This window comes from Pteronotus mesoamericanus, unplaced genomic scaffold (assembly GCF_021234165.1).
Source record: "Pteronotus mesoamericanus isolate MK-2021 breed Mesoamerican mustached bat unplaced genomic scaffold, CSHL_Meso_final contig_228, whole genome shotgun sequence".
NCBI lineage: Eukaryota > Metazoa > Chordata > Mammalia > Chiroptera > Mormoopidae > Pteronotus > Pteronotus mesoamericanus.
This window is the reverse complement of record NW_026555095.1, coordinates 4,092,197-4,106,792: the sequence shown is the minus strand read 5'-3', so window position 1 is coordinate 4,106,792 and position 14,596 is coordinate 4,092,197. Positions and strand designations below refer to the sequence as shown.

Sequence of the window (14,596 nt, the reverse complement as noted above, 5' to 3'; positions counted from 1 at the left end):
AGCTACTTGGACCAAAATTATTCATGTCCTAGAAATGGATTTACTGAAGTGAGACCACAGGCTTTTCTATGAAGACTGTTTAAAAAATTACCCTTTTAAACACACTTCCTATGTATTTAATAAACTTCAGAGTCAAATATGTTGTCTACTATATTATTCAATATCTTTCATAAATAAATTCTGTGTATCAGATATTTATAGAAGATAATGTCTCCTCAGATGAATAAATTCTTACTGTTTTCAAAACAAAACTTAACTATGTGAATCAATGTATTTCGCTTGCACTTACAGAAAAATTATGCAAATATTGTGCCCAAATATAGTGATCAACTTATCTAAGGCCCCTGTCGGCATCTATTCCAGTGTTTCTCAACACGTAATCCATGGACCACTTATATATGAATGACTTTGGGAGCTCATTTGACATGCAGGTCACTGAGCTCTTCCATAAAATTACTGAACCAGAACCTCTGGGGGTGAGGCCCAGGAATTCCCTGTGTTTATAAAGCTCCTTGGGTGATGCTTGGGCAAACCTACATTTGAAGCTCTCCATCTGATCTTAGTAGTCTGACATTCAGAGGCATCCCCTTTTCTTTTCTCAAGGGGATTAAATTAACCTCAGCTGACAGATTTAACATTGGCTTGGGATAGGGGATATCCAGTTTTTAGGTCAGGGGAGATTAAGGAGAAAAATTAAATTATCATGATAACAATCAACATTCAATTCCCATTTCCAAGCTAACAGTTCAGCCTCCATTTGTTGTTATCACTTTGTGTCACAGACTGCTTACATATGTTACTTTATTTACCTTAATAGTCATACTCTTTTCTCATTTTTCACAAATGAAGCTACATAAGTTTAGCAAAGTTAAGGAGCTTTCCCAACATCACACAGATAAATGACAGAGCTAACGTCTAGTGTTACTCTAGTGTTTTTAACAATTACACCATATTTCAAAAAAATCTTAGTTCCATTTCTGAGACTGATCTCCATCTTGCCTACCCATTTTAGACAAGGTTTCTGACAAAAGCCAATGCCGACTTCCTGCTGGTCTGCCTGGACCCCTACACAAAGTCGTGGTCCCAGTTCCCAATTGTCTGCTGTCCACTTAGCTTTCCTCTCTTTCCTGCAGTTCACCGTGTTTTATCTGGCATGGTCATTAGGCCATATTGTATAAGTCACCAAGAATAAATCCTTTACATGCAAAATTAGACAAGAAAACAAAAAATGCCTTTTCTACCTCCATTTTGCATGAATTTTGTTACAGAGGCACCTGTGATCAGTGGATAAGCTGTCTGTAAACTTGGAGAAGAGGAGATGGATGCTGCTGACCTTCTCAAGCACTGGGAGATTGTTTGAGAGTAAATTAATTTGTAAAAAGATGAGAGATTTAATTTTTTTGTATCATGTTATATAGGTTTCCAAGCTTCCCACCCCACACTTCAGTAGTCTGGTTGTAGAGTTAGCTTGAAATTGCATGTGGTCAGCATGAGGTGTTGGCAGAGAAGGTGATGCAAAGCAGGGGCTGTCTGTGTGTTGAGATTTGACAGGTTGCCAGGCAAGATAAATTGCCTCAAAGATATCAAACTTTAAAGCTTAATTATTTTCCCATTAAGATTTCTTTTGCAACCCAAACATTAATGTAAGAGGTTATACCTTTTATCAGCTAATGTCTTAATTCTTAATTAACCCTTAAGGAACTTGTTAGCCTTCAGGCGATCAGGATAGTTACCTGTGGGAAGAGGTTCTGGGAACTGAAGGGACTAGAATGGAAGAAGAGGGGTCACAAGTTCATTCAGAAAGCACATTTTACAAAATTTTGGCTTACTGTGTCTAAATGTTTGAGGTCACTAAGAAGTAGGTAGTAAATAATGAGGCAGAAAATCATCCTCACTAATATCTAATGTCTTATGTAAAATTAGTTGCAGATATAGATACAAAGGTCAAGACTTGTGATATATAAATAAATCTGCCTTGGAATTGGCATACACTAAACACACTAAAAGTCTTTGAATCCATTTGAGGTCATGCTAGGTGGTCTTTTAAACTTGCTGATCCATATCTTGATGAGAACAATAATTCCAGTTTTTTCGGAAGATAATTGGGTAAGTTCTTAGCAGGAGGTCTTGGAGTATATTCAATAAATCGTTAGACTTTCAAATCTCCTCAGCCTTTCCTTCCTTGTATACTATTCTAAAATATTGTTTGTTTCCAGGAAGCTAAATTTGGTTATATCAAGATTTTAACATGACATAGGCTGATGCAATTTCGGATTCCTGGACTAAAAAAAACTTACAATTTCAAGGTGAAAAAGTTAAACGCTCAGATCATCCTCTTTGGACAGATGGTTTCACCTCAAGGCAAACTTAGCAGTGGTTCTCATGCAACATTGCCTGACCTGCTGTGCTCAGGGGCAGAGGGGACCATAGGGAAGATGTGAAAGCAGAAGAGTGTGAGGGGAAGTCCTGCAGCAAACAAGAAGGTAATAGAGTGGGGCACAGGGAGATCATGGGAAGTAATCAAGTAAATCAGACCATGGGGAAAAATAAGAGCAGGAAGAAAATGCTACCAGACTAGTAACAGCCTAGGGTAGACTCATGGATACCTCCAGAAAAGATATCAGCCTTGATGGTAGTCAGGGCAGACAGTGGTTTGTTTTGGTGGGTTGAACCTAAGCTTATTCACAAAAAAGACTTCATTTGGCTATGACATAATATGACCATGCCAAGAAGTGGTCACCTGTCATTCTACATGTCTGAGAGTAAGTGAATAGATGAACATATGATTGCAGAGGTGGCTGGGTATAGGAGAGCTTGAGTCACAAAAGTTTGGAGTGGTCATTCCTGACATTATAATGGTAACTTTTAGTGTTCTTTATAGGATCCTCTGGTCCTGACCATGTTTTTTTTAAACCTATATCCCTGGTCCTGATATATTTTCAGGTGGTCTAAGGGCTTTAGTTTTATGCGTGGGCATGCTATCAAGGCACTCTCTGCTCAACAATAACTAAAATGTTGCACCCCTATGTTTAACTCTTTTCTAATTGACTGTCTACCTAGAGAGCTGCCAAGTGCTATCATGGACAATGGCTATTGACCATTGGAATGGTAATGAGGATGCTGGCTACATACGAGCTGCAGGGTCTGTTGCAGGGCTAATTAAACCTAGGTTAGAACATGGCTTGGTTGGATGACACTAATCAAAAAATGGTGCGATTCCAAAGCAGTCAGATGCTTGACCTCCCCCTTCACCAATCTAAGCATTGGCCATTGAGAAATCTATCCTTCTCTCCATCAAATAAGAATGTGTTAAAGTGACTGAAGAATAAGAGGTATTTGGAAGAAAATGTGTGTGTGTGTGTGTCTGTGTGTGTGTGTGTGTGTAGAAAGGTAAGTGGCTAAATCTGGGTTACCCGAAATGTGGAATTATTCCTTAAAGTATCAAAAATATATTTTTCACTAAAGAGTCAAAGTATGAAACTTGAGACGTATATATTAAAAATGAAGTTTGAGTAAAGGAAAGTTTAAATGTAATTTCATTAAATTTAGTCAAAATCAGATAGACTTAAACTCTATTTCTGGAAAAGACACTAGTAACTTTTTCAAATTACAACCCAGGACACAGGTCCTCAAAATTGTTCAGGTAGCAGAACACCTGAAAATGATAATGTTCTGTCTAACAATAAATCCAAATACAAAAGGGAAAATATTTGATTACATAATCTTGTGATTACCCTGTTCTGGATTGTTAGATTTTGATTCAGGAAAAAATTGTTCAGACACTAAAAAATGTATTTAAGAACTTATTATGGGGTAACCATCAATCAATAAAAGTATACTTAGTAATATTTCTCTTCTAACAAATCATGAAAAGAATGCCAATATTTCATTTGAGCAGCAGAACCACTAAGGTCAGTTTCTGGAACACCAATGTTCTCTGGCAGAGAGTTTGAAAAGCACTGAAATGGTTTCCAAAGGAAAAATCAATGCAATTATGTTCAAGGGAAAAACGAAAATTAAATAAGTTCAAGGAATGGTAAAGATTGTGGTTGTTGCATAGATCAACTGCTGCCAATTGTCAAAACTTTCACAATCACATGTGAAAAGCCAAATACATCAATCAGGAAACTGGTTTCTTCGTAAAGCTAGATTCTTCTACCTTGTGGAGGGAGCAGGGAGAGAGAGAGAGAGAGCACGCACACAAATATAAGCAGGGTGGCTCACCCCTTATTAATTCTTATGTGATGAGTACCAGCTGCTCAGAATAGAAAGTATAGAAAAGAATTTAATTTGACAACTTTTTCATGTCCAGCACTGTGCTGGGAAGATACAACAAAGCATATTAAGACAATATTGAAAAGTAAAAGGGATTCAACTATTTGGGAAACCAATATATTGATAATAATTCATTAATAACTTACACTTGCTTTTACTGTTGATATTCATTACTTGTAGATGCACTAGTTCCCTACTTTTGAATATGATGAACTCTAACCAGACATAATAGGCACTCATTAAATCTGAATTTCATTTTAGCCTCTTTCTCTTTCTGCCACAACTGTCAGCAAGAGTTTTTACCTCTTAGACTCTGAATAACCAGCTCTATTTCTGATGAAACACTTGTAAAATGAAAGATTTAGCACAGATGTCTTTCCTGAACAAAAATCTTTTATTCTTTTACTGCTAGGTGTATTATGTATATAATCTCTTACCATTTTTTTTGATAAACAAAATCGTTACTTAACAAATAAAACAATCAATTCCAGAAGCTGTGGTTTATTCTTTGCCAAATTTGTTTTAAGTTGGAAGCGATAGAGACACAAAGAGGGGGTTGGCAAACTATGGCCCATGGGCCAATTTTGACCCACAGCCAAGGTTGTTTTACTTTTTTCATTTTTAAATGATTAAAAAATTAGAACAAGAGCAATGTTTTGTCACATAGCAACTACAAGAAATTCAAATTTCAGTATCTGTAAGTAAAGTCTAATTAGCACACAGCCATGTATTTACTTAATGTCTAGACTATCATCAGCTACAAGTGCAGTTTAGTTGTAACTGAAACTACTATCTGGTCCTTTATGGGAAGAGTTTGGCAATCCCTAGTATTAAAGAAACAAACTAACAAGCAAGAACTGCATTTTTCATTCCCCTGTTGTGTTTCCCATTTTCTAAATTGGGAAATATACAGATGGCACCAAAATTGCATTTCAGAAATATCATCCTATAATCTAGGATCTAAGCAATTATTTTCAATTATTTATGATAGCAATACCTATGAGTCCACTCTCATTTTTAGGTCATCCTGAATATTATTCTAAAGAAGTAGTTCCCAATCAAGGACAAGTCACCTTAAGAATTATTTTAAAAGGAATGTTCTTAGGATCAACTCCAGAGGTCCTATTCCAGCTGCAGTGGGCCCTAGGAATCTGCATGTTAACACTCTGGTGGTGATTCAGATGTACATCTTCACTGCAAAAGCTTCACAAAGCTTTCACAAAAGCTTCAAAAAGCCCCAGCTCACTGGTTCCTTTGCCCTGGTCTCAACAAAATAGCCACTGGTGTGAAGAAATCTTTAGAAGCTCTGGCTGTAGGTATAAACTGAACTATTTGAGCTTGCATCCTGAGACATTCTAGGAAAGAGATTGCTGTGGAGTTGCTCCCAGGAGAAATGCAGTAAAAGTTAGAATCAGATTAACAGCCTTATACTTGTTCTATCTAAAAAAGCTGAAAAGGCTCCAGGCATTTCTTTTGCTTGGGAGAGGGATGGTGATCACAAACCTGTAAGGTGCACAGCATCTTGGTTTCAATAGCAGAACAAAGCCAATGGCATGAAATCACACTCAAATACCCAAAATCAAGATGGGAGAGAAATGCAAACAAAGCAGTCGAAGAGCTTTCAAATGATGAAACTAGAAATTATATTTCCAAGAATTGAAAAGCTATCCCCTCTGAGAATAGTATTATTCCAAATTCACAATAAAGTTCTTTCTCATTTTATGCTGCCTGGAAGTTTTTTAAATTGATGGACCATAGAAGAAATGGCACGACATTCTCTTAGGGACTGACAGCCTGAAATGATCATATGGTTTAGAACCTGAAACATAGAGATATTCGTCCCTTCCCCCTTTCAAATGGTCTTCTTTGCCCTGAGTCAAGGCTCAAGACAAGATTAAGTCTATTCAGCAGGGAGAGAAGAGAACAGCTACAGGGAATCAGAAGACAATCATCCTTAGAAAGGTGCAGTCCTGGGAAATCAACCTTACTATCAGAAATTCCAAAGGCCCTAGCGTGTCTCTGGAAAGGCAGAGACTTAAAGGAAAAAATATTACTAGTGCAGTGCTGAAATAAAAAGGGGTAAAAAGACAAGGTACTCTGCTGAAATCATCCCAGTGAACAAAGAACAACAAACTCCACCTAAAGAAAACCAATGTGAAAATAGTGTGTATGTGTGTGTATATATGTATATACATGCATGCATGTGTGTACATATATGCACGTGTGCATATATACACACACACGCACACACATACACACAAGGTCTGTCTGGAATAAGTCCAACTGTTGTTAATATAACGAGAACAGTTTGCATGACATTGATGTAACCTGGAAGCCAAGGAGAGTGGACTGGAATGCACATGTGTGAACAATGAAGACTTCACTGTACTACTCAGTGGGTGTGGTAGATGCTGTTGAGTGAGCATATGTACTCTGGCTGCCGCAAAGTGACTGAGTGAGTAGAACAATGAATCTGCATCGAATTTTGCATTAAACTTGAACATTCCTCTGCAGAAACTATTCAGATGATTTAGAAGTCTTCCAGAGATGATGCAAGAGTGCAGCACATATAAAAATGTGGCACAAATGCTTCAGAGATGGTCAAGAATCTGTTGAAAGTGATCCACGTTCTGGAAGGCCTGCAACAAGCAGAACACCTGAGAATGTTGAATGCATGCAGGCTGCAATCAACAAAGATCAGTGACTGACAGTGCAAGAACTAGAAGCTGATCTGGGGATTTCAAAAACTATTGTGTCAAAGATTTTGATGCAGAATCTTGGCATGAAACATGTGGCAAAATTCATGCAGAGTCTTTTGGCAGAACATTAAATCACCCAGATGACTCAGCCCCCCTACAGCCCAGATTTTGGTGCCCGTGACTTCTGGCTTTCCCCAAAACTAAAATCACATTTGAAAGGGAAGAGATTTCAGACCATTGATAAGATCCAGGAAGATACAACAGGGCAGCTGATTGTGATTCCCACAAAGAATTTTACAGAGAGTTTTGAACAGTGGAAGAGATGCTGGAAGAACTGTGTGAGGTCCCAAGGTGCCTAATTTGAAAGAAACTGGAGTGTCATTGTCCTATGTACAATGTTCCTTGTATCTTGTATCATCTTGAATAAATGTCTCTGTTTTTCATAGTACATGGCTGGATACTTTCTGGACTAGAGAGAGAGAGAGAAAGAGAGAGAGAGAGCGTGAGAGTCTCTAACTTTCTACTACCTAAAATTTTTCTCTATATATCTCACCTGAGGGTGCCCTGTTGCCTGAATTTCCTGGGATACTGTTGAAATTTTGTAAGGTTCTAAGAAGAATTAAACATTTACGTGAATGAACAGTGCAGAAATAGCATCTGCATTATATAAGCTAGAAATTTATGACACACCATCAATCCTTTTGTGTCAGGACATAAAGTGATCACCAGCTGGACTCAGAAATATCTCTATACCACGTGGCAGACGGCCTTGTGGGAAAAAAGAGATAGTTACAAGCTGCTTAGAACAATCGTACAGCCCAGCTGGTATAAGTTAAGAGAATGCTAGTTTTAAAAGTAGTGAAATGTTCATATCTAGTTGTCATTTATATCTCAGCATCTCCCTTTTTATGTCCATTTTTGCTTTCTTCTTAGATTTTTATTGACTTGCATACTGTTATTTCTTAAGCACTAAAAATGAATGAAGAGGATTAAATATAAATATGAAGATAAAAGTTCCCATAAGAGTGAAGAAGTGATCACATGCATAATTCTTGGGTAAGTTTGTGTGTGTGTGTATGTGTGTGTGTACACAACTGGAGAAGGTGAGGAGTCAAGAGAATCTCTACTGTTCAATACATTTGGCTATCTCCAATCTCCCATATCAAAGATACCTTCACCATTATCTTTCAGTGCTTGGAACAGCCTGAAAAGTCCCCAGGATGGGTGGGATTTCTCTATCTGCCACCTCTAGATATCACCTAGTTTCTATTCTAGCATTCAAAAAGTTGGCAAGGACAAGAGGAAAAACACTGGGGATTAAGAATGAGGAACTAAGGAGGGGAGTGCAGGATAAAATAGAAAGTAGAGTTGGTAAAAGAGGAGAGGTGAATGTCAGGAAAGACAACAATGGGATTTGGGAAAGAAAATAGAACTGAGGTTATTGAGGCTGGAAGAATGGAAAGAAAAGTTTAAATAGTGTACAGAATGAAAGAAAAAAAAGAGGAAGGATCATAGCATTCTCACATGAATTATCTTATTTAACCTTATTGAGAATGCTGTAGTACAAGTTTTATTGTACTTACAGATGAGGAAACTGAAGCTCAGAGATATTAAATATCTGGCCTAGATTATACAAGTGGGAAAGAATTTGAGAACACTTGTTCACTGAATAAAATATTTATTGAGAATATATTGTGAACCAGGAGCATGTGCTAAGCAATTCTGCACATACTTCTTTAATTCATAAAAGTGTAACATTATGATACACATATATATTTCATATATATGCCATTACAATTAATAGAAGTGGATGAGGCACAAATCTGAATTAGTTTTTCAAGATTATAAAGCTAATAAGCGGCAGAATCAATATTTGAATTCAGCTCTGTCTAGCTCTGAAGTCCATGTTTTTTTTTAAACTAGAGAAGAAATTCTATTTAATAACTAAAGAAAAGGGATCAGACTGAAGGGAGATCTATGGCTTGAGATTGAGGAGATCAAGAAAATAAAGGGGAAAAATGACGTATGTATCAAAAATGACGTATGTATCAAAAATGACGTATGTATCAAAAATGAGAGAACTGATAATTAGGTTAAAAGCTAATTAGATTAGATTTTAACTTTTGTCCTAATAAGGGAGTAAGAAAATTTATTTTAACATTTACATTTGACTTTTCTGGTCATTCTACCTTATTTTATTTCTTTGTTTTAAAAAGTAAACAAGATCATGTAGTATAACAAACCCTTGAAACTGAATTTAGGAAACATGAATTTATAGTTTTGCCATTAACTTTGGCCAAGTAGTTAAATAAAAATCTCCAAAATTCACTTTCTTCATCTATAAAATAGGTGTTACAACATCTTTCTTGACGGCCTTACAAGATAACTAAGCAGCTCAAAAGAGATACTGTTTCCAAGGACTATATATTTGTAAGTAAATTCATACAAGTACATCTCACAGCACTCTCATCTTAATCTGCTGGGAGCATCCAGTTTATTCTTCCTTCGTCCCAGGATTCAGCCTTCCACACAGGAATCTGCCCATGAAAGTGCAGGCCCCAAGGGGATGAGTGCCAGTCACCTGCAGGATACCAGACGGCCCATTCACTTAGAAACATTTTACACTCTGACCTTCTGCCATCTTATAGGTTTACCCTTTCCTTTTGGAGACTTTTACAAATTTTAATTGTGTATTTAAACCTAACCACATCTTGAATATCGCGAATCATCTGTTTTGTTTGAAACGATAGAGTTGAGCTTTTAGGTTTCAGTGTACAGATTAATACAAACAATGCTTGCTGTCACTCTCCCTCCAGAAGAGTATTTCCTTTCCTCTCTGTCTGGGCTTTTTCTACTCAACTTTTAAGAACCAGTCCAAGTGACATCTCCTTTATGAAGGTTTTCTCAGAATCCTCCAATTCTCCTGCCTCCTTCTCTTAAAAGAAATACCCTATTCCCAATCCCCATTTCTTTTTGGTTTTCCAATACTTTCAACTAAATATATTACTGAGTGCCTATTACCCATCAGACATCATGGTATGTGCTGAGGACATAGCATATTGCACATAAAGTGTGCATAAAACCAGCCCATTTTCAGTTTCATGAAGCTTGCCATCTCAAATGTGTATGTGTGTGTGTTTAAGTCTCAGTTTCAACCGTGTTCAGTGTGAAGAAGGCATGATAACTGGTATGAAAGAAAACCTGTGCAAGAGAGATTTCACCTGGTAGGGGAGGTTGGGAAAAATCACCTAAGAAGAAGCCACTTAAGTTGACATCACAAGGTTAAGTATTTTATTACCAAGTAAGGAGCTCACAGAACGTAGTTAGTGTTTTAAAAAACAAAACACAATAAACTAAACAAAAAATGAAGGGCCTCCTCAAATGAAACAGAAAAGTTTAATAGAAATAACTATTTTTTATTTAAGACTTTTTACACACATCTGTGTCATTTCAGGAAATTCTCACAACCACCATTCAGAGAGTATTATTTCTTTTATTTTTTTTTTATCACAACTTCAAAGATAAGTTAGAATTAGACAGTGAGTTAAATGTAGCACAAACTATCTACTTTCAGTCCAAATCACAAATTATTCTAGAAATCCTGTCCCAAATGTTTTTATTTCTTTTCTCCAGAAGAGATGTTATTTTATTCCTTTCTGTCAGAGGAAGCAAGCCAAGTAAACAATCTATCATTTAAATTTATTTGTTCCAGTTGTATCCTTTATCTTCACTTTCCAAATAAGATTTTCTTCATACCCTCACTCATATCCATACTGAAATACTTAACTGAGTGAGGGATTAGAGTAGGGGTTTTATAAGTGGTTGCTGTATTTCATTTTAACAAATGTAATAGGTTATCAAAATTGCTGCACTGTAGCAATATCTCTATAAATAGAAATCCATTACTAGAAGGTGCAGAATAATTATATTATCCCAAATATCACTATGCACTATGCCTGTTACATAGTAGATACTCAATAAATGATGACTTCATAATGATGAATCTGAAATAATTTTTCTTTGACAAGCCATTGCTGTTGTGATTGAATATTCATTTGAGGGGTCACTGCCAAGGTTGAAGACCATGGTCAAAGGACAAAGTGAAGCCACCTAGATTATGCAGACTGTCCTTATTCTTCTGACCTCATTAGCATCATTCCCAGGATTCTTGAACTAAATACCAAAAATAAGCCTTATGACTGCATTAAGGAAAATCTAAGTTCCTCTCTCCAGGAGAACAAACATTGAAAGAGTGCAAATATGCATGTATTTTAAAGTAACTTAATAAAATGTGACCCTGGATGAGCTTTTCACAACAATGTTTTTCTTCTGAAGTTTAGGAACAATATCCCTAATTTTATAAGTAGCATAACAGTAGGCTGATGGTGTATTTATATAAGGCGAAATCCTCCTGTAACTTTCATAAACAGGAGATTGAGTTTTTCCCTTTCATTTTAGTTCTTAGAGCACCGAGGAATTCCTTTGTCTTCCAAACTATAATGAGGGGCCTGTTCAGGAGATTTGTTTCTGTGGCTAGTTTTTAATGCTAATCAGTCATATGGTTATCTCCATTTTACCACTCCTACTGATGTAGATCTTTTGCATAAATTATCTGCATTAGCCCTGTAGAGGATTTCAAGTTTATTCAGTAATGCCTTCAGTTCCTCATTCACTGTCACCAAAAGAAGGAATTCTGAAAAAGAAAGCTAATTGTTTTTTGAGACAAAAAATGATACCTGCAGTCTGTATAGTGCTTATTAACTTTAATTTCCAACAGGTGTTATAAATATATTGACCAATAATGCATCCAGACTCACTAGACAGTACTGCTAAAAAATAAGCACGTGTTTTACTGCAAGGGGGACCAAGAAGCCAAGTGCTTTCTGCCACAGGGTCTGAAGTTACTGCTGACTTCTCTTATACCCCTTTGCTCCACTGATTTGATTTCTGTTGCAATCCTCCCACCAGTTCATTCTCTGGACAAAGAATCTTGTATCACAACTGTCTGCAGATTGACTTCACCCACATTTCTGTCATATGTCCTCACTCCTATGATTTCACCCAGAGGAGGGGCTTGTGGTCAAGATAGAAGTGTAGGTAAACATGGCTCGCTGCCGCACTGAACCACATCAAAATTACAGCTAAACTACAGAACAAGCATAACTCAGAACCGTCAGAAATCGAGCTGAATGGAAGTGAGACAACTATGGAACTAAAGGTACCACATCCGCCCAGACAGGTGGGAGACAGGAGACACAGAGACACAGAGATGCGGAGACTCAGAACAGGCTGGTCCCATACCCACATGTGGTGGATAAAAATTCAGGAGGGAGATCTTGAGGAAAGAGGTCCCAGCTCCACACCAGGCCCCCAGCCCAGGGTTCCAGTGCCAGGAATAAAAGCCCCCATACCTTCAGCCTGTAAAATACAGTGGAGTTTAAATCAATGAAAAAAAAACCAACAAAACAAACTACTGGATTCCGAGCCGTTCCTCTTAAAGAGCCTGCACACAGGCTTACTCAGACTCACTCCATCTAAGCTCTAGCATCAGGGTGGCAGCTTGAGAGGCACCAGTGGCATATGGGGAGAAAATGAAGTATTTGGCATCAGGGCCAGAGCTGGGGGACAGCTTTCTCCCAGACAGAAATGTGGATGGAAGCCATTGTTTCTTTTCTGAGCCCTTCCTCTGCAGAACCACAGAGCCAGCAGGTGGGGGCCATATATAAGACTCCATCAATCTGGCTCACATTGCTTGCTCCTCCCTGGTGTATACCTGAGGCTCTACCCCATCCAACTTATGACCCACCCAGTCTGTTAACAGTGGCTTTTCCATATGAATGGCTGATCTCGGCTCAGGCTTCACATCTTCCTAAATCTTCTCACACAAGCAACAGCCAGCCTCAGCATGTCTGCAGCCCCCATACCTCTGGCTACGTGACCCCAGTTCTGGCATTAGCAGAAGCAGCAGCCGGCTTTAGATCACAGTCTGGCTTCCTCTGGGACTCTCCAAGCCCAGCACAAGTAGCAGCCATCTGCAGATTGCTTTGTAGATTATGCTGGGTGGCTGTGGGTGAAACACAGGTGGTGGCTGATCCTGGACAGTACCACCTGGGAAACCTCAGAGCATGCCAACCCAGTGGACAGCTACAAACCACACTGGAGCACCACCACCCTGCCTCCACACAGATGATCCTCCACAGAGGGTAGGGGTTTGTGGTCAGTGGTCACAGCCAGCCCTTGCAGTTGATTGGCCTGGGTAAATCACTCCTCTTGACCTGCCAACAGTAATAAAGGCTCAACTACAAGAGGAAGGTGTACTCAGTCCATATAGAGGGTGCATCTCCAGTACCCAGCTTGGGTGATAGGGGAGGCTGTACCAGTGGACCCTACAAGACACCTACTACATTAAACTATGCTACCAAGACAGGGAATCATAGCAACCCTACCTAATATATGGAAACAAATACATGGATGCTGCCAAAATAAGGAGACAAAGGAACATGGCCCAAATGAAAGAACAGATCAAAACTTCAGAAAAACAACTAAACAAAATGGAAATGAGCAATCTGTCAGATGCAGAATTCAAAACACTGGTTGTATGTATGCTCAAGGAACTTACTGAGGACCTCAACAGCATAAAAAAAGATCCAGGCAGAAATACTAATGTAAAGAACAATTTACAGGGAATAAACAGTAGAGTGGATGAAGCCGAGAACCAAATCAATGATATGGAACATAAGAAACAAAAAACAACCAATCAGAACAACAAGAAGGAAAAAGAATTCAAAAAACATGAGAATAGTGTAAGTAGCCTCTGGGACAACTTCAAGAGGTCCAACATTTACATCATGGGGGTACTGGAAGGAGAAGAGAAAGAGCAAGAGATTGGAAACATAATTGAAAAAATTTTTTTAAAAAACCTCCCTACTTTGGTGAAGGAAATAGACATTCAAGTTTAGTAAACCCAGATAGTCCCAAACAAGAGGGATGCAAAGAGGCCCAATCCAAGACACATCACAATTAAATGCCAAAAGTTAAAGAGATAATCTTAAAAGTGGCAAGAGAAAAACAGTTAGTTACCAAAGGGGAGTTCCCATGAATGTCAACTGATTTCTCAAAAGAAATTTTGCAGGCTAGAAGGGATTGGCAAGAAATATTAAAACCATGAAAAGCAGGGACCTAAAGCCAAAATTGCTCTACTTAGCAAAGCTATCATTTAGAATCAAAGGATAGATAAAGAGCTCCCCAGATAAAAAAATACTAAAGGAGTTCATCTTCACCAAACCATTATCACATGAAATGTTAAAGGGACTTATTTAAGAAAAAGAAGATCAAAACTATGAATAATAAAATGGCAATAAATAAATACTTATCAAAAATTGAATCTAAAAAACAAACTAAGCAAACAAAAAGAACAGGGACAGAAGCATGGACATGGAGAGTGTTTTGATGGTCATGAGAAGGGAGGGGATTTGGGAGAAATGGGTGAAGAGGTGAGGGAATTAGGATGTACAAATTTGTAGTCACACAATCGCCATGGGGATGTAAAGTACAGTACAGGAAATGGAATAACCAAAAAACTTGTAGGCATGACCCATGGACATGAACAAATGTGTGTGGGT

General features: G+C 38.0%; 1 protein-coding gene across 3 annotated transcripts in view; it reads right to left on the bottom strand.

Annotated features, from left to right (window-relative positions):
• The window catches only part of LSAMP (limbic system associated membrane protein), a 627,279-nt gene that overhangs the window by 62,233 nt on the left and 550,450 nt on the right, over positions 1 to 14,596 (bottom strand). The gene's annotated exons all lie outside the window — the stretch shown is intronic.